The sequence below is a fragment of the Tachypleus tridentatus genome, chromosome 2, assembly GCF_004210375.1.
Source record: "Tachypleus tridentatus isolate NWPU-2018 chromosome 2, ASM421037v1, whole genome shotgun sequence".
In the NCBI taxonomy this organism is placed as follows: Eukaryota; Metazoa; Arthropoda; class Merostomata; order Xiphosura; family Limulidae; genus Tachypleus; species Tachypleus tridentatus.
In genome coordinates, this window is record NC_134826.1 from 155,741,054 (window position 1) to 155,763,188 (window position 22,135).

Genomic DNA, 22,135 nt, shown 5'->3' on the forward strand with positions numbered 1-22,135 from the left:
GATACTTAATACACTCCACAGATACTTATAGTAACTACACAGGTTAATAATACACTCCACAGATACTTATAGTAACTACACAGGTTAATAATACACTCTACAGATACTTATAGTAACTACACAGGTTAATAATACACTCCACAGATACTTATAGTAACTACACAGGTTAATAATACACTCCACAGATACTTATAGTAACTACACAGGTTAATAATACACTCCACAGATACTTATAGTAACTACACAGGTTAATACACTCCACATACACACAGGTTAATAATACACACAGATACTTATAGTAACTACACAGGTTAATAATACACTCCACAGATACTTATAGTAACTACACAGGTTAATAATACACTCCACAGATACTTATAGTAACTACACAGGTTAATACACTCCACAGATACTTATAGTAACTACACAGGTTAATAATACACTCCACAGATACTTATAGTAACTACACAGGTTAATAATACACTCTTATAGTAACTACACAGGTTAATACACTCTACAGATACTTATAGTAACTACACAGGTTAATAATACACTCCACAGATACTTATAGTAACTACACAGGTTAATAATACACTCCACAGATACTTATAGTAACTACACAGGTTAATAATACACTCCACAGATACTTATAGTAACTACACAGGTTAATACACTCCACAGATACTTATAGTAACTACACAGGTTAATAATACACTCCACAGATACTTATAGTAACTACACAGGTTAATACACTCCACAGATACTTATAGTAACTACACAGGTTAATAATACACTCCACAGATACGTATAGTAACTACACAGGTTAATAATACACTCCACAGATACTTATAGTAACTACAGAGGTTAATAATACACTCCACAGATACTTATAGTAACTAACAGGTTAATACACTCCACAGATACTTATAGTAACTACACAGGTTAATAATACACTCTACATATACTTATAGTAACTAAACAGGTTAATACACTCCACAGATACTTATAGTAACTACACAGGTTAATAATACACTCCACAGATACTTATAGTAACTACACAGGTTAATACACTCTACATATACTTATAGTAACTATACAGGTTAATAATACACTCTACATATACTTATAGTAACTACACAGGTTAATACACTCCACAGATACTTATAGTAACTACACAGGTTAATAATACACTCCACAGATACTTATAGTAACTACACAGGTTAATAATACTCCACAGATACTTATAACTACTACACAGGTTAATAATACACTCCACAGATACTTATAGTAACTACACAGGTTAATAATACACTCCACAGATACTTATAGTAACTACACAGGTTAATAATACACTCCACAGATACTTATAGTAACTACACAGGTTAATAATACACTCCACAGATACTTATAGTAACTATACAGGTTAATAATACACTCTACAGATACTTATAGTAACTACACAGGTTAATAATACACTCCACAGATACTTATAGTAACTACACAGGTTAATAATACACTCTACAGATACTTATAGTAACTACACAGGTTAATAATACACTCCACAGATACTTATAGTAACTAAACAGGTTAATAATACACTCCACAGATACTTATAGTAACTACACAGGTTAATAATACACTCTACATATACTTATAGTAACTACACAGGTTAATAATACACTCTACAAATACTTATAGTAACTACACAGGTTAATAATACACTCTACAAATACTTGTAGTAACTACACAGGTTAATAATACACTCCACAGATACTTATAGTAACTACACAGGTTAATACTTACTTATAGTAACTACACAGGTTAATAATACACTCAGACATAGTATACTTATAGTAACTACACAGGTTAATAATACACTCCACAGATACTTATAGTAACTACACAGGTTAATAATACACTCCACAGATACTTATAGTAACTACACAGGTTAATAACTACACTCTACACAGATACTTATAGTAACTACACAGGTTAATACACTCCACAGATACTTATAGTAACTACACAGGTTAATAATACACTCCACAGATACTTATAGTAACTACACAGGTTAATACACTCCACAGATACTTATAGTAACTACACAGGTTAATAATACACTCCACAGATACTTATAGTAACTACACAGGTTAATAATACACTCCACAGATACTTATAGTAACTACACTGGTTAATAATACACTCCACAGATACTTATAGTAACTACACAGGTTAATACACTCCACAGATACTTATAGTAACTACACAGGTTAATAATACACAGATACTTATAGTAACTACACAGGTTAATAATACTCTACATACTTATAGTAACTACACAGGTTAATAATACACTCCACAGATACTTATAGTAACTACACAGGTTAATAATACACTCCACAGATACTTATAGTAACTACACAGGTTAATAATACACTCCACAGATACTTATAGTAACTACACAGGTTAATAATACACTCTACATATACTTATAGTAACTACACAGGTTAATAATACACTCCACAGATACTTATAGTAACTACACAGGTTAATAATACACTCCACAGATACTTATAGTAACTACACAGGTTAATAATACACTCTACAGATACTTATAGTAACTACACAGGTAATAGTAACTTATAGTAACTACACAGGTTAATAATACACTCCACAGATACTTATAGTAACTACACAGGTTAATAATACACTCCACAGATACTTATAGTAACTACACAGGTTAATAATACACTCCACAGATACTTATAGTAACTACACAGGTTAATAATACACTCTACAGGTACTTATAGTAACTACACAGGTTAATAATACTCTACAGATACTATAGTAACTACACAGGTTAATAATACACTCCACAGATACTTATAGTAACTACACAGGTTAATAATACACTCCACAGATACTTATAGTAACTACACAGGTTAATAATACACTCTACAGAATACTTATAGTAACTACACAGGTTAATAATACACTCCACAGATACTTATAGTAACTACACAGGTTAATAATACACTCTACAGATACTTATAGTAACTACAATACTTATAGTAACAGGTTAATAATACACTCTACAATAACTTGTAGTAACTACACAGGTTAATAATACACTCCACAGATACTTATAGTTACTACACAAATTAATAATACACTCCACAGATACTTATAGTAACTACACAGGTTAATAATACACTCCACATATACTTATAGTAACTACACAGGTTAATAATACACTCCACAGATACTTATAGTAACTACACAGGTTAATAATACACTCCACAGATACTTATAGTAACTACACAGGTTAATAATACACTCCACAGATACTTATAGTAACTACACAGGTTAATAATACACTCCACAGATACATAGTAACTACACAGGTTAATACTTACTATAGTAACTACACAGGTTAATAATACACTCCACAGATACTTATAGTAACTACACAGGTTAATAATACACTCCACACAGATACTTACAGTAGTAACTACACAGGTTAATAATACACTCCACAGATACTTATAGTAACTACACAGGTTAATAATACACTCCACAGATACTTATAGTAACTACACAGGTTAATAATACACTCCACAGATACTTATAGTAACTACACAGGTTAATAATACACTCCACAGATACTTATAGTAACTACACAGGTTAATAATACACTCCACAGATACTTATAGTAACTACACAGGTTAATAATACACTCCACAGATACTTATAGTAACTACACAGGTTAATACACTCCACAGATACTTATAGTAACTACACAGGTTAATAATACACTCCACAGATACTTATAGTAACTACACAGGTTAATAATACACTCCACAGATACTTATAGTAACTACACAGGTTAATAATACACTCCACAGATACTTATAGTAACTACACAGGTTAATAATACACTCCTCCACAGATACTTATAGTAACTACACAGGTTAATAATACACTCCACAGATACTTATAGTAACTACACAGGTTAATAATACACTCCACAGATACTTATAGTAACTACACAGGTTAATAATACACTCTACATATACTTATAGTAACTACACAGGTTAATACACTCCACAGATACTTATAGTAACTACACAGGTTAATAATACACTCCACAGATACTTATAGTAACTACACAGGTTAATAATACACTCCACAGATACTTATAGTAACTACACAGGTTAATAATACACTCTACATATACTTATAGTAACTATACAGGTTAATAATACACTCTTACAGATACTTATAGTAACTACACAGGTTAATAATACACTCCACAGATACTTATAGTAACTACACAGGTTAATAATACACTCCACAGATACTTATAGTAACTACACAGGTTAATAATACACTCCACAGATACTTATAGTAACTACACAGGTTAATAATACACTCTACAGATACTTATAGTAACTACACAGGTTAATAATACACTCCACAGATACTTATAGTAACTACACAGGTTAATACACTCTACACATATACTTATAGTAACTACACAGGTTAATAATACACTCCACAGATACTTATAGTAACTACACAGGTCTATAATACACTCCACAGATACTTATAGTAACTACACAGGTTAATAATACACTCCACAGATACTTATAGTAACTACACAGGTTAATAATACACTCTACAGATACTTATAGTAACTACACAGGTTAATAATACACTCTACATATACTTATAGTAACTACACAGGTTAATAATACACTCCACAGATACTTATAGTAACTACACAGGTTAATAATACACTCCACAGATACTTATAGTAACTACACAGGTTAATAATACACTCCACAGATACTTATAGTAACTACACAGGTTAATAACTACACTCTACACAGATACTTATAGTAACTACACAGGTTAATAATACACAGATACTTATAGTAACTACAGGTTAATACTTATAGTAACTACACAGGTTAATAATACACTCCACAGATACTTATAGTAACTACACAGGTTAATAATACACTCCACAGATACTTATAGTAACTACACAGGTTAATAATACTCTCCACAGATACTTATAGTAACTAAACAGGTTAATAATACACTCTACAGATACTTATAGTAACTACACAGGTTAATAATACACTCCACAGATACTTATAGTAACTACACAGGTTAATACACTCCACAGATACTTATAGTAACTACACAGGTTAATACACTCCACAGATACTTATAGGGTTAATAATACACTCCACAGATACTTATAGTAACTACACAGGTTAATAATACACTCCACAGATACTTATAGTAACTACACAGGTTAATAATACACTCCACAGATACTTATAGTAACTACACAGGTTAATAATACACTCCACAGATACTTATAGTAACTACACAGGTTAATAATACTACTCCACAGATACTTATAGTAACTACACAGGTTAATAATACACTCCACAGATACTTATAGTAACTACACAGGTTAATAATACACTCCACAGATACTTATAGTAACTACACAGGTTAATAATACACTCCACAGATACTTATAGTAACTACACAGGTTAATAATACTCCACAGATACTTATAGTAACTACACAGGTTAATAATACACTCCACAGATACTTATAGTAACTACACAGGTTAATAATACACTCCACAGATACTTATAGTAACTACACAGGTTAATAATACACTCCACAGATACTTATAGTAACTACACAGGTTAATAACTACACAGGTTAATACACTCTACATATACTTATAGTAACTACACAGGTTAATAATACACTCCACAGATACTTATAGTAACTACACAGGTTAATAATACACTCCACAGATACTTATAGTAACTACACAGGTTAATAATACACTCCACAGATACTTATAGTAACTACACAGGTTAATAATACACTCACTCCACAGATACTTATAGTAACTACACAGGTTAATAATACACTCCACAGATACTTATAGTAACTACACAGGTTAATAATACACTCCACAGATACTTATAGTAACTACACAGGTTAATAATACACTCCACAGATACTTATAGTAACTACACAGGTCAATAATACACTCCACAGATACTTATAGTAACTACACAGGTTAATAATACACTCCACAGATACTTAAAGTAACTATACAGGTTAATAATACACTCCACAGATACTTATAGTAACTACACAGGTTAATAATACACTACACAGATACTTATAGTAACTACACAGGTTAATAATACACTCTACATATACTTATAGTAACTACACAGGTTAATAATACACTCCACAGATACTTATAGTAACTACACAGGTTAATAATACACTCCACAGATACTTATAGTAACTACACAGGTTAATAATACACTCCACAGATACTTATAGTAACTACACAGGTTAATACACTTATACAACTATACTTATAGTAACTACACAGGTTAATAATACACTCTACAAATACTTGTAGTAACTACACAGGTTAATAATACACTCCACAGATACTTATAGTAACTACACAGGTTAATACACTCCACAGATACTTATAGTAACTACACAGGTTAATAATACACTCCACAGATACTTATAGTAACTACACAGGTTAATAATACACTCCACAGATACTTATAGTAACTACACAGGTTAATAATACACTCCACAGATACTTATAGTAACTACACAGGTTAATAATACACTCCACAGATACTTATAGTAACTACACAGGTTAATAATACACTCTACATATACTTATAGTAACTACACAGGTCCACAGGTTACAGATACTTATAGTAACTACACAGGTTAATAATACACTCTACACAGATACTTATAGTAACTACACAGGTTAATAATACACTCCACAGATACTTATAGTAACTACACAGGTTAATAATACACTCCACAGATACTTATAGTAACTACACAGGTTAATAATACACTCCACAGATACTTATAGTAACTACACAGGTTAATAATACACTCCACAGATACTTATAGTAACTACACAGGTTAATAATACACTCCACATATACTTATAGTAACTACACATAGTTAATAATACACTCCACAGATACTTATAGTAACTACACAGGTTAATAATACACTCCACAGATACTTATAGTAACTACACAGGTTAATAATACACTCCACAGATACTTATAGTAACTAAACAGGTTAATAATACACTCCACAGGTTAATAATACACTCCACAGATACTTATAGTAACTACACAGGTTAATAATACACTCCACAGATACTTATAGTAACTACACAGGTTAATAATACACTCCACAGATACTTATAGTAACTACACAGGTTAATAATACACTCCACAGATACTTATAGTAACTACACAGGTTAATAATACACTCCACAGATACTTATAGTAACTACACAGGTTAATAATACACTCCACAGATACTTATAGTAACTACACAGGTTAATAATACACTCTACAGGTTAATAATAACTACACAGGTTAATAATACACTCCACAGATACTTATAGTAACTACACAGGTTAATACACTCTACACACACAGGTTAATATACTTATAGTAACTACACAGGTTAATAATACACTCCACAGATACTTATAGTAACTACACAGGTTAATAATACACTCTACAGATACTTATAGTAACTACACAGGTTAATAATACACTCTACAGATACTTATAGTAACTACACAGGTTAATAATACACAGATACTTATAGGTTAATACACTCCACAGATACTTATAGTAACTACACAGGTTAATAATACACTCCACAGATACTTATAGTAACTACACAGGTTAATAATACACTCCACAGATACTTATAGTAACTACACAGGTTAATAATACACTCCAGGTTAATACTTCCACAGATACTTATAGTAACTACACAGGTTAATAATACACTCCACAGATACTTATAGTAACTACACAGGTTAATAATACACTCCACAGATACTTATAGTAACTACACAGGTTAATACACTCCACAGATACTTATAGTAACTACACAGGTTAATAATACACTCACAGATACTTATAGTAACTAAACAGGTTAATAATACACTCCACAGATACTTATAGTAACTACACAGGTTAATAATACACTCCACAGATACTTATAGTAACTACAGGTTAATAATACACTCACAGATACTTATAGTAACTACACAGGTTAATAATACACTCCACAGATACTTATAGTAACTACACAGGTTAATAATACACTCCACAGATACTTATAGTAACTACACAGGTTAATAATACACTACAGATACTTATAGTAACTACACAGGTTAATAATACACTCCACAGATACTTATAGTAACTACACAGGTTAATAATACACTCCACAGATACTTATAGTAACTACACAGGTTAATAATACACTCCACAGATACTTATAGTAACTACACAGGTTAATAATACACTCTTATACTTATAGTAACTACACAGGTTAATAATACACTACAGATACTTATAGTAACTACACAGGTTAATAATACACTCCACAGATACTTATAGTAACTACACAGGTTAATAATACACTCCACAGATACTTATAGTAACTACACAGGTTAATAATACACTACTTATAGTAACTACAGGTTAATACTTACTTATAGTAACTACACAGGTTAATAATACACTCTACAGATACTTATAGTAACTACACAGGTTAATAATACACTCTACAGATACTTATAGTAACTACACAGGTTAATAATACACTCCACAGATACTTATAATAACTACACAGGTTAATAATACACTCCACAGATACTTATAGTAAATAAACAAGTTAATAATACACTCTACATATATTTATAGAAACTACACAGGTTAATAATACACTCTACATATACTTATAGTAACTACACAGGTTAATAATACACTCCACAGATACTTATAGTAACTACACAGGTTAATAATACACTCTACAGATACTTATAGTAACTACACAGGTTAATAATACACTCTACATATACTTATAGTAACTACACAGGTTAATAATACACTCCACTGATACTTATAGTAACTAAACAGGTTAATACACTCTACAGATACTTATAGTAACTACACAAATTAATAATACACTCTACAGATACTTATAGTAACTACACAAATTAATAATACACTCCACAGATACTTATAGTAACTACACAGGTTAATACTTACTACACAGGTTAATAATACACTCCACAGATACTTATAGTAACTACACAGGTTAATAATACACTCCACAGATACTTATAGTAACTACACAGGTTAATAATACACTCCACAGATACTTATAGTAACTACACAGGTTAATAATACACTCACAGATACTTATAGTAACTACACAGGTTAATACACTCCACAGATACTTATAGTAACTACACAGGTTAATACACACTCCACAGATACTTATAGTAACTACACAGGTTAATAATACACTCCACAGATACTTATAGTAACTACACAGGTTAATAATACACTCCACAGATACTTATAGTAACTACACAGGTTAATAATACACTCCACAGATACTTATAGTAACTACACAGGTTAATAATACACTCCACAGATACTTATAGTAACTACACAGGTTAATAATACACTCCACAGATACTTATAGTAACTACACAGGTTAATAATACACTCCACAGATACTTATAGTAACTACACAGGTTAATAATACACTCCACAGATACTTATAGTAACTACACAGGTTAATAATACACTCCACAGATACTTATAGTAACTACACAGGTTAATAATACACTCCACAGATACTTATAGTAACTACACAGGTTAATACACTCCACAGATACTTATAGTAACTACACAGGTTAATAATACACTCCACAGATACTTATAGTAACTACACAGGTTAATAATACACTCTACAGATACTTATAGTAACTACACAGGTTAATAATACACTCCACAGATACTTATAGTAACTACACAGGTTAATAATACACTCCACAGATACTTATAGTAACTACTTACAGGTTAATAATACACTCCACAGATACTTATAGTAACTACACAGGTTAATAATACACTCCACAGATACTTATAGTAACTACACAGGTTAATACACTCCACATATACTTATAGTAACTACACAGGTTAATACACTCCACAGATACTTATAGTAACTACACAGGTTAATAATACACTCCACAGATACTTATAGTAACTACACAGGTTAATAATACACTCCACAGATACTTATAGTAACTACACAGGTTAATAATACACTCCACAGATACTTATAGTAACTACACAGGTTAATAATACACTCTACATATACTTATAGTAACTACACAGGTTAATAATACACTCCACAGATACTTATAGTAACTACACAGGTTAATAATACACTCCACAGATACTTATAGTAACTACACAGGTTAATAATACACTCCACAGATACTTATAGTAACTACACAGGTTAATAATACACTACTTATACACACACTTATAGTAACTACACAGGTACAATAATACACTCCACAGATACTTATAGTAACTACACAGGTTAATAATACACTCCACAGATACTTATAGTAACTACACAGGTTAATAATACACTCCACAGATACTTATAGTAACTACACAGGTTAATAATACACTCCACAGATACTTATAGTAACTAAACAGGTTATAATACACTACACAGATTATAGTAACTACACTTAATAATACACTCCACAGATACTTATAGTAACTACAATAATACACTCCACAGATACTTATAGTAACTACACAGGTTAATAATACACTCCACAGATACTTATAGTAACTACACAGGTTAATAATACACTCCACAGATACTTATAGTAACTACACAGGTTAATAATACACTCCACACTTATAGTAACTACACAGGTTAATAATACACTCCACTGATACTTATAGTAACTACACAGGTTAATATACTTATAGTAACTACACAGGTTAATAATACACTCCACAGATACTTATAGTAACTACACAGGTTAATAATACACTCTACAGATACTTATAGTAACTACACAGGTTAATAATACACTCCACAGATACTTATAGTAACTACACAGGTTAATAATACACTAATACTTATAGTAACTACACAGGTTAATAATACACTCCACATATACTTATAGTAACTACACAGGTTAATAATACACTCCACAGATACTTATAGTAACTACACAGGTTAATAATACACTCCACAGATACTTATAGTAACTACACAGGTTAATAATACACTCCACAGATACTTATAGTAACTACACAGGTTAATACACTCCACAGATACTTATAGTAACTACACAGGTTAATAATACACTCCACAGATACTTATAGTAACTACACAGGTTAATAATACACTCCACAGATACTTATAGTAACTACACAGGTTAATAATACACTCCACAGATACTTATAGTAACTACACAGGTTAATAATACACTCCACAGATACTTATAGTAACTACACAGGTTAATACACTCCACAGATACTTATAGTAACTACACAGGTTAATAATACACTCCACAGATACTTATAGTAACTACACAGGTTAATACACTCCACAGATACTTATAGTAACTACACAGGTTAATACAGATACTTATAGTAACTACACAGGTTAATACTACAGATACTTATAGTAACTACACAGGTTAATAATACACTCCACAGATACTTATAGTAACTACACAGGTTAATAATACACTCCACAGATACTTATAGTAACTACACAGGTTAATAATACACTCCACAGATACTTATAGTAACTACACAGGTTAATAATACACTCTACAGATACTTATAGTAACTACACAGGTTAATAATACACTCTACACATAGTAACTTATAGTAACTACACAGGTTAATAATACACTCCACAGATACTTATAGTAACTACACAGGTTAATACTCCACAGATACTTATAGTAACTACACAGGTTAATAATACACTCCACAGATACTTATAGTAACTACACAGGTTAATAATACACTCTACAGATACTTATAGTAACTACACAGGTTAATAATACACTCCACAGATACTTATAGTAACTACACAGGTTAATAATACACTCCACAGATACTTATAGTAACTACACAGGTTAATAATACACTCCACAGATACTTATAGTAACTACACAGGTTAATAATACACTCCACAGATACTTATAGTAACTACACAGGTTAATAATACACTCCACAGATACTTATAGTAACTACACAGGTTAATAGTATACTTATAGTAACTACACAGGTTAATAATACACTCCACAGATACTTATAGTAACTACACAGGTTAATAATACACTCCACAGATACTTATAGTAACTACACAGGTTAATAATACACTCCACAGATACTTATAGTAACTACACAGGTTAATAATACACTCCACAGATACTTATAGTAACTACACAGGTTAATAATACACTTATAGTAACTACACAGATTTATAGTAACTACACAGGTTAATACACTCTACATATACTTATAGTAACTACACAGGTTAATAATACACTCTACATATACTTATAGTAACTACACAGGTTAATAATACACTCCACAGATACTTATAGTAACTACACAGGTTAATAATACACTCCACAGATACTTATACTTATAGTAACTACACAGGTTAATAATACACTCCACAGATACTTATAGTAACTACACAGGTTAATAATACACTCCACAGATACTTATAGTAACTACACAGGTTAATAATACACTCCACAGATACTTATAGTAACTACACAGGTTAATAACTACACTTAATACACTCCACAGATACTTATAGTAACTACACAGGTTAATAATACACTCCACAGATACTTATAGTAACTACACAGGTTAATAATACACTCCACAGATACTTATAGTAACTACACAGGTTAATAATACACTCCACAGATACTTATAGTAACTACACAGGTTAATAATACACTCCACAGATACTTATAGTAACTACACAGGTTAATAATACACTCCACAGATACTTATAGTAACTACACAGGTTAATAATACACTCCACAGATACTTATAGTAACTAAACAGGTTAATAATACACTCCACAGATACTTATAGTAACTACACAGGTTAATAATACACTCCACAGATACTTATAGTAACTACACAGGTTAATAATACACTCCACAGATACTTATAGTAACTACACAGGTTAATAATACACTCCACAGATACTTATAGTAACTACACAGGTTAATAATACACTCCACAGATACTTATAGTAACTACACAGGTTAATAATACACTCCACAGATACTTATAGTAACTACACAGGTTAATACACTCCACAGACACTCTACAACTATACTTATAGTAACTACACAGGTTAATAATACACTCCACAGATACTTATAGTAACTACACAGGTTAATAATACACTCCACAGATACTTATAGTAACTACACAGGTTAATAATACACTCCACAGATACTTATAGTAACTACACAGGTTAATAATACACTCCACATATACTTAACTATAACACTACACTTATAGTAACTACACAGGTTAATAATACACTCCACAGATACTTATAGTAACTACACAGGTTAATAATACACTCTACAGATACTTATAGTAACTACACAGGTTAATAATACACTCCACAGATACTTATAGTAACTACACAGGTTAATATAGTAACACTCACTCCACAGATACTTATAGTAACTACACAGGTTAATAATACACTCCACAGATACTTATAGTAACTACACAGGTTAATAATACACTCCACAGATACTTATAGTAACTACACAGGTTAATAATACACTCTACAGATACTTATAGTAACTACACAGGTTAATAATACACTCTACAGATACTTATAGTAACTACACAGGTTAATAATACACTCTACAGATACTTATAGTAACTACACAGGTTAATAATACACTCCACAGATACTTATAGTAACTACACAGGTTAATAATACACTCTACAGATACTTATAGTAACTACACAGGTTAATAATACACTCCACAGATACTTATAGTAACTACACAGGTTAATAATACACTCCACAGATACTTATAGTAACTACACAGGTTAATAATACACTCCACAGATACTTATAGTAACTACACAGGTTAATAATACACTCCACAGATACTTATAGTAACTACACAGGTTAATAATACACTCTACAGATACTTATAGTAACTACACAGGTTAATAATACACTCCACAGATACTTATAGTAACTACACAGGTTAATAATACACTCCACAGATACTTATAGTAACTACACAGGTTAATAATACACTCCACAGATACTTATAGTAACTACACAGGTTAATAATACACTCCACAGATACTTATAGTAACTACACAGGTTAATAATACACTCCACAGATACTTATAGTAACTACACAGGTTAATAATACACTCCACAGATACTTATAGTAACTACACAGGTTAATACACTCCACAGATACTTATAGTAACTACACAGGTTAATAATACACTCCACAGATACATATAACTACACAGGTAGTAACTACACAGGTTAATAATACACTCTACAGATACTTATAGTAACTACACAGGTTAATAATACACTCCACAGATACTTATAGTAACTACACAGGTTAATAATACACTCCACAGATACTTATAGTAACTACAATAGGTTAATACTCCACAGGTAACTACACAGGTTAATAATACACTCCACAGATACTTATAGTAACTACACAGGTTAATAATACACTCTACAGATACTTATAGTAACTACACAGGTTAATAATACACTCCACAGATACTTATAGTAACTACACAGGTTAATAATACACTCCACAGATACTTATAGTAACTACACAGGTTAATAATACACTCCACAGATACTTATAGTAACTACACAGGTTAATAATACACTCCACAGATACTTATAGTAACTACACAGGTTAATAATACACTCCACAGATACTTATAGTAACTACACAGGTTAATAATACACTCTACACATACTTATAGTAACTACACAGGTTAATAATACACTCCACAGATACTTATAGTAACTACACAGGTTAATAATACACTCCACAGATACTTATAGTAACTACACAGGTTAATAATACACTCCACAGATACTTATAGTAACTACACAGGTTAATAATACACTCCACAGATACTTATAGTAACTACACAGGTTAATACACTCCACAGATACTTATAGTAACTACACAGGTTAATAATACACTCCACAGATACTTATAGTAACTACACAGGTTAATAATACACTCCACAGTACTTATAGTAACTACACAGGTTAATAATACACTCCACAGATACTTATAGTAACTACACAGGTTAATAATACACTCCACAGATACTTATAGTAACTAACAGGTTAATACACTCCACAGATACTTATAGTAACTACACAGGTTAATAATACACTCCACAGATACTTATAGTAACTACACAGGTTAATAATACACTCTACAGATACTTATAGTAACTACACAGGTTAATACACTCCACAGATACTTATAGTAACTACACAGGTTAATAATACACTCCACAGATACTTATAGTAACTACACAGGTTAATAATACACTCCACAGATACTTATAGTAACTACACAGGTTAATAATACACTCTACATATACTTATAGTAACTACACAGGTTAATAATACACTCTACAAATACTTATAGTAACTACACAGGTTAATAATACACTCCGCAGATACTTATAGTAACTACACAGGTTAATAATACACTCCACAAATACTTATAGTAACTACACAGGTTAATAATACACTCCACAGATACTTATAGTAACTACACAGGTTAATAATACACTCCACAGATACTTATAGTAACTACACAGGTTAATAATACACTCCACAGATACTTATAGTAACTACACAGGTTAATAATACACTCCACAGATACTTATAGTAACTACACAGGTTAATAATACACTCCACACTTATAGTAACTAAACAGTTTAATAATACACTCCACAGATACTTATAGTAACTACACAGATAAATAATACACTCCACAGATACTTATAGTAACTACATAGGTTAATAATACACTCCACAGATACTTATAGTAACTACACAGGTTAATAATACACTCCACAGATACTTATAGTAACTACACAGGTTAATAATACACTCCACAGATACTTATAGTAACTACACAGGTTAATAATACACTCCACAGATACTTATAGTAACTACACAGGTTAATAATACACTCCACACAGGTACTTATAGTAACTACACAGGTTAATAATACACTCCACAGATACTTATAGTAACTACACAGGTTAATACACTCCACAGATACTTATAGTAACTACACAGGTTAATAATACACTCCACAGATACTTATAGTAACTACACAGGTTAATAATACACTCCACAGATACTTATAGTAACTACACAGGTTAATAATACACTCCACAGATACTTATAGTAACTACACAGGTTAATAATACACTCCACAGATACTTATAGTAACTACACAGGTTAATAATACACTCCACAGATACTTATACTTACTAGTAACTACACAGGTTAATAATACACTCCACAGATACTTATAGTAACTACACAGGTTAATAATACACTTTACACTCCACTCTACTTATATAACTACACTTATAGTACACTACAGTAACTACAGGGTTAATAATACACTCCACAGATACTTATAGTAACTACAGGTTAATAATACACTCCACAGATACTTATAGTAACTACACAGGTTAATAATACACTCCACAGATACTTATAGTAACTACACAGGTTAATAATACACTCCACAGATACTTATAGTAACTACACAGGTTAATAATACACTCCACAGATACTTATAGTAACTACACAGGTTAATAATACACTCCACAGATACTTATAGTAACTACACAGGTTAATAATACACTCCACAGATACTTATAGTAACTACACAGGTTAATAATACACTCCACAGATACTTATAGTAACTACACAGGTTAATAATACACTCCACAGATACTTATAGTAACTACACAGGTTAATAATACACTCACAGATACTTATAGTAACTACACAGGTTAATAATACACTCCACATATACTTATAGTAACACACAGGTAACTAACAGGTTAATACACTCTACATATACTTATAGTAACTACACAGGTTAATAATACACTCCACAGATACTTATAGTAACTACACAGGTTAATAATACACTCCACAGATACTTATAGTAACTACACAGGTTAATAATACACTCCACAGATACTTATAGTAACTACACAGGTTAATAATACACTCCACAGATACTTATAGTAACTACACAGGTTAATAATACACTCCACAGATACTTATAGTAACTACACAGGTTAATAATACACTCCACATATACTTATAGTAACTACACAGGTTAATAATACACTCCACAGATACTTATAGTAACTACACAGGTTAATAATACACTCCACATATACTTATAGTAACTACACAGGTTAATAATACACTCCACAGATACTTATAGTAACTACACAGGTTAATAATACACTCCACAGATACTTATAGTAACTACACAGGTTAATAATACACTCCACAGATACTTATAGTAACTAATCCACAGATACTTATAGTAACTACACAGATTAATACACTCCACAGATACTTATAGTAACTACACAGATTAATACACTCCACAGATACTTATAGTAACTACACAGGTTAATAATACACTCCACAGATACTTATAGTAACTACACAAGTTAATAATACACTCCACAGATACTTATAGTAACTACACAGGTTAATAATACACTCCACAGATACTTATAGTAACTACACAGGTTAATAATACACTCCACAGATACTTATAGTAACTACACAGGTTAATAATACACTCCACAGATACTTATAGTAACTACACACTCCACAGATACTTATAGTTAATAATACACTCCACAGATACTTATAGTAACTACACAGGTTAATACACTCCACAGATACTTATAGTAACTACACAGGTACTTATAGTAACTACACAGGTTAATAATACACTCCACAGATACTTATAGTAACTACACAGGTTAATAATACACTCCACAGATACTTATAGTAACTACACAGGTTAATAATACACTCCACATATACTTATAGTAACTACACAGGTTAATAATACACTCCACAGATACTTATAGTAACTACACAGGTTAATAACTACAGATACTTATAGTAACTACACATTAATAATACACTCCACAGATACTTATAGTAACTACACAGGTTAATAATACACTCCACAGATACATAGTAACTACTTATAGTAACTACACAGGTTAATAATACACTCTACAGATACTTATAGTAACTACACAGGTTAATAATACACTCCACAGATACTTATAGTAACTACACAGGTTAATAATACACTCCACAGATACTTATAGTAACTACACAGGTTAATAATACACTCTACAGATACTTATAGTAACTACACAGGTTAATAATACACTCCACAGATACTTATAGTAACTACACAGGTTAATAATACACTCCACAGATACTTATAGTAACTACACAGGTTAATAATACACTCCACACTTATAGTAACTACACAGGTTAATAATACACTCCACAGATACTTATAGTAACTACACAGGTTAATAATACACTCCACAGATACTTATAGTAACTACACAGGTTAATAATACACTCCACAGATACTTATAGTAACTACACAGGTTAATAATACACTCCACAGATACTTATAGTAACTACACAGGTTAATAATACACTCCACAGATACTTATAGTAACTACACAGGTTAATAACTACACTCCACAGATACTTATAGTAACTACACAGGTTAATAATACACTCCACAGATACTTATAGTAACTACACAGGTTAATAATACACTCCACAGATACTTATAGTAACTACACAGGTTAATAATACACTCCACAGATACTTATAGTAACTACACAGGTTAATAATACACTCCACAGATACTTATAGTAACTACACAGGTTAATAATACACTCCACAGATACTTATAGTAACTACAGGTTAATACACTCCACAGATACTTATAGTAACTACACAGGTTAATAATACACTCCACAGATACTTATAGTAACTACACAGGTTAATAATACACTCCACAGATACTTATAGTAACTAACTACACAGGTTAATAATACACTCTACATATACTTATAGTAACTACACAGGTTAATAATACACTCCACAGATACTTATAGTAACTACACAGGTTAATACACTCTACAGATACTTATAGTAACTACACAGGTTAATAATACACTCCACAGATACTTATAGTAACTACACAGGTTAATAATACACTCCACAGATACTTATAGTAACTACACAGGTTAATAATACACTCCACAGATACTTATAGTAACTACACAGGTTAATAATACACTCCACAGATACTTATAGTAACTACACAGGTATAGTACTTATAGTAACTACACAGGTTAATAATACACTCCACAGATACTTATAGTAACTACACAGGTTAATAATACACTCCACAGATACTTATAGTAACTACACAGGTTAATAATACACTCCACAGATACTTATAGTAACTACACAGGTTAATAATACACTCCACAGATACTTATAGTAACTACACAGGTTAATAATACACTCCACAGATACTTATAGTAACTACACAGGTTAATAATACACTCCACAGATACTTATAGTAACTACACAGGTTAATAATACACTCACAGATACTTATAGTAACTACACAGGTTAATAATACACTCCACAGATACTTATAGTAACTACACAGGTTAATAATACACTCCACAGATACTTATAGTAACTACACAGGTTAATAATACACTCTACATATACTTATAGTAACTACACAGGTTAATAATACACTCCACAGATACTTATAGTAACTACACAGGTTAATACACTCCACAGATACTTATAGTAACTACTTAATACACTCTAACTTATAGTAACTACACAGGTTAATAATACACTCCACAGATACTTATAGTAACTACACAGGTTAATAATACACTCCACAGATACTTATAGTAACTACACAGGTTAATAATACACTCCACAGATACTTATAGTAACTACACAGGTTAATAATACACTCCACAGATACTTATAGTAACTACACAGGTTAATAATACACTCCACAGATACTTATAGTAACTAATAATACACAGGTTAATAATACACTCCACAGTATACTTATAGTAACTACACAGGTTAATAATACACTCCACAGATACTTATAGTAACTACACAGGTTAATAACTACACTCCACAGATACTTATAGTAACTACACAGGTTAATAATACACTCTACAGATACTTATAGTAACTACACAGGTTAATAATACACTATACTTATAGTAACTACACAGGTTAATAATACACTCCACAGATACTTATAGTAACTACACAGGTTAATAATACACTCCACATATACTTATAGTAACTACACAGGTTAATAATACACTCCACAGATACTTATAGTAACTACACAGGTTAATACACTTAATACACTCCACAGATACTTATAGTAACTACACAGGTTAATAATACACTCCACAGATACTTATAGTAACTACACAGGTTAATAATACACTCCACAGATACTTATAGTAACTACACAGGTTAATAATACACTCCACAGATACTTATAGTAACTACACAGGTTAATACTTATAGTAACTAACTACACAGGTTAATAATACACTCCACAGATACTTATAGTAACTACACAGGTTAATAGTAGTAACTACACAGGTTAATAATACACTCTACAGATACTTATAGTAACTACACAGGTTAATAATACACTCCACAGATACTTATAGTAACTACACAGGTTAATAATACACTCCACAGATACTTATAGTAACTACACAGGTTAATAATACACTCTACAGATACTTATAGTAACTACACAGGTTAATAATACACTCCACAGATACTTATAGTAACTACACAGGTTAATAATACACTCCACAGATACTTATAGTAACTACACAGGTTAATAATACTCTCCACAGATACTTATAGTAACTACACAGGTTAATAATACACTCCACAGATACTTATAGTAACTACACAGGTTAATAATACACTCCACAGATACTTATAGTAACTACACAGGTTAATAATACACTCCACAGATACTTATAGTAACTACACACTTATAGTTAATAATACACTCCACAGATACTTATAGTAACTACACAGGTTAATAATACACTCCACAGATACTTATAGTAACTACACAGGTTAATAATACACTCCACAGATACTTATAGTAACTACACAGGTTAATAATACACTCCACAGATACTTATAGTAACTACACAGGTTAATAATACACTCCACAGATACTTATAGTAACTACACAGGTTAATAATACACTCCACAGATACTTATAGTAACTACACACAGATTAATAACTACACAGGTTAATACACCACAGATACTTATAGTAACTACACAGGTTAATAATACACTCCACATATACTTATAGTAACTACACAGGTTAATAATACACTCCACAGATACTTATAGTAACTACACAGGTTAATAATACACTCCACAGATACTTATAGTAACTACACAGGTTAATAATACACTCCACAGATACTTATAGTAACTACACAGGTTAATAATACACAGGTTAATAATACACAGATACTTATAGTAACTACACAGGTTAATAATACACTCCACAGATACTTATAGTAACTACACAGGTTAATAATACACTCCACAGATACTTATAGTAACTACACAGGTTAATAATACTCCACAGATACTTATAGTAACTACACAGTTTAATACACTCCACATATACTTATAGTAACTACACAGGTTAATAATACACTCCTACAGGTTATACTTATAGTAACTACACAGGTTAATAATACACTCCACAGATACTTATAGTAACTACACAGGTTAATAATACACTCCACAGATACTTATAGTAACTACACAGGTTAATAATACACTCCACAGATACTTATAGTAACTACACAGGTTAATACACTCCACAGATACTTATAGTAACTACACAGGTTAATAATACACTCCA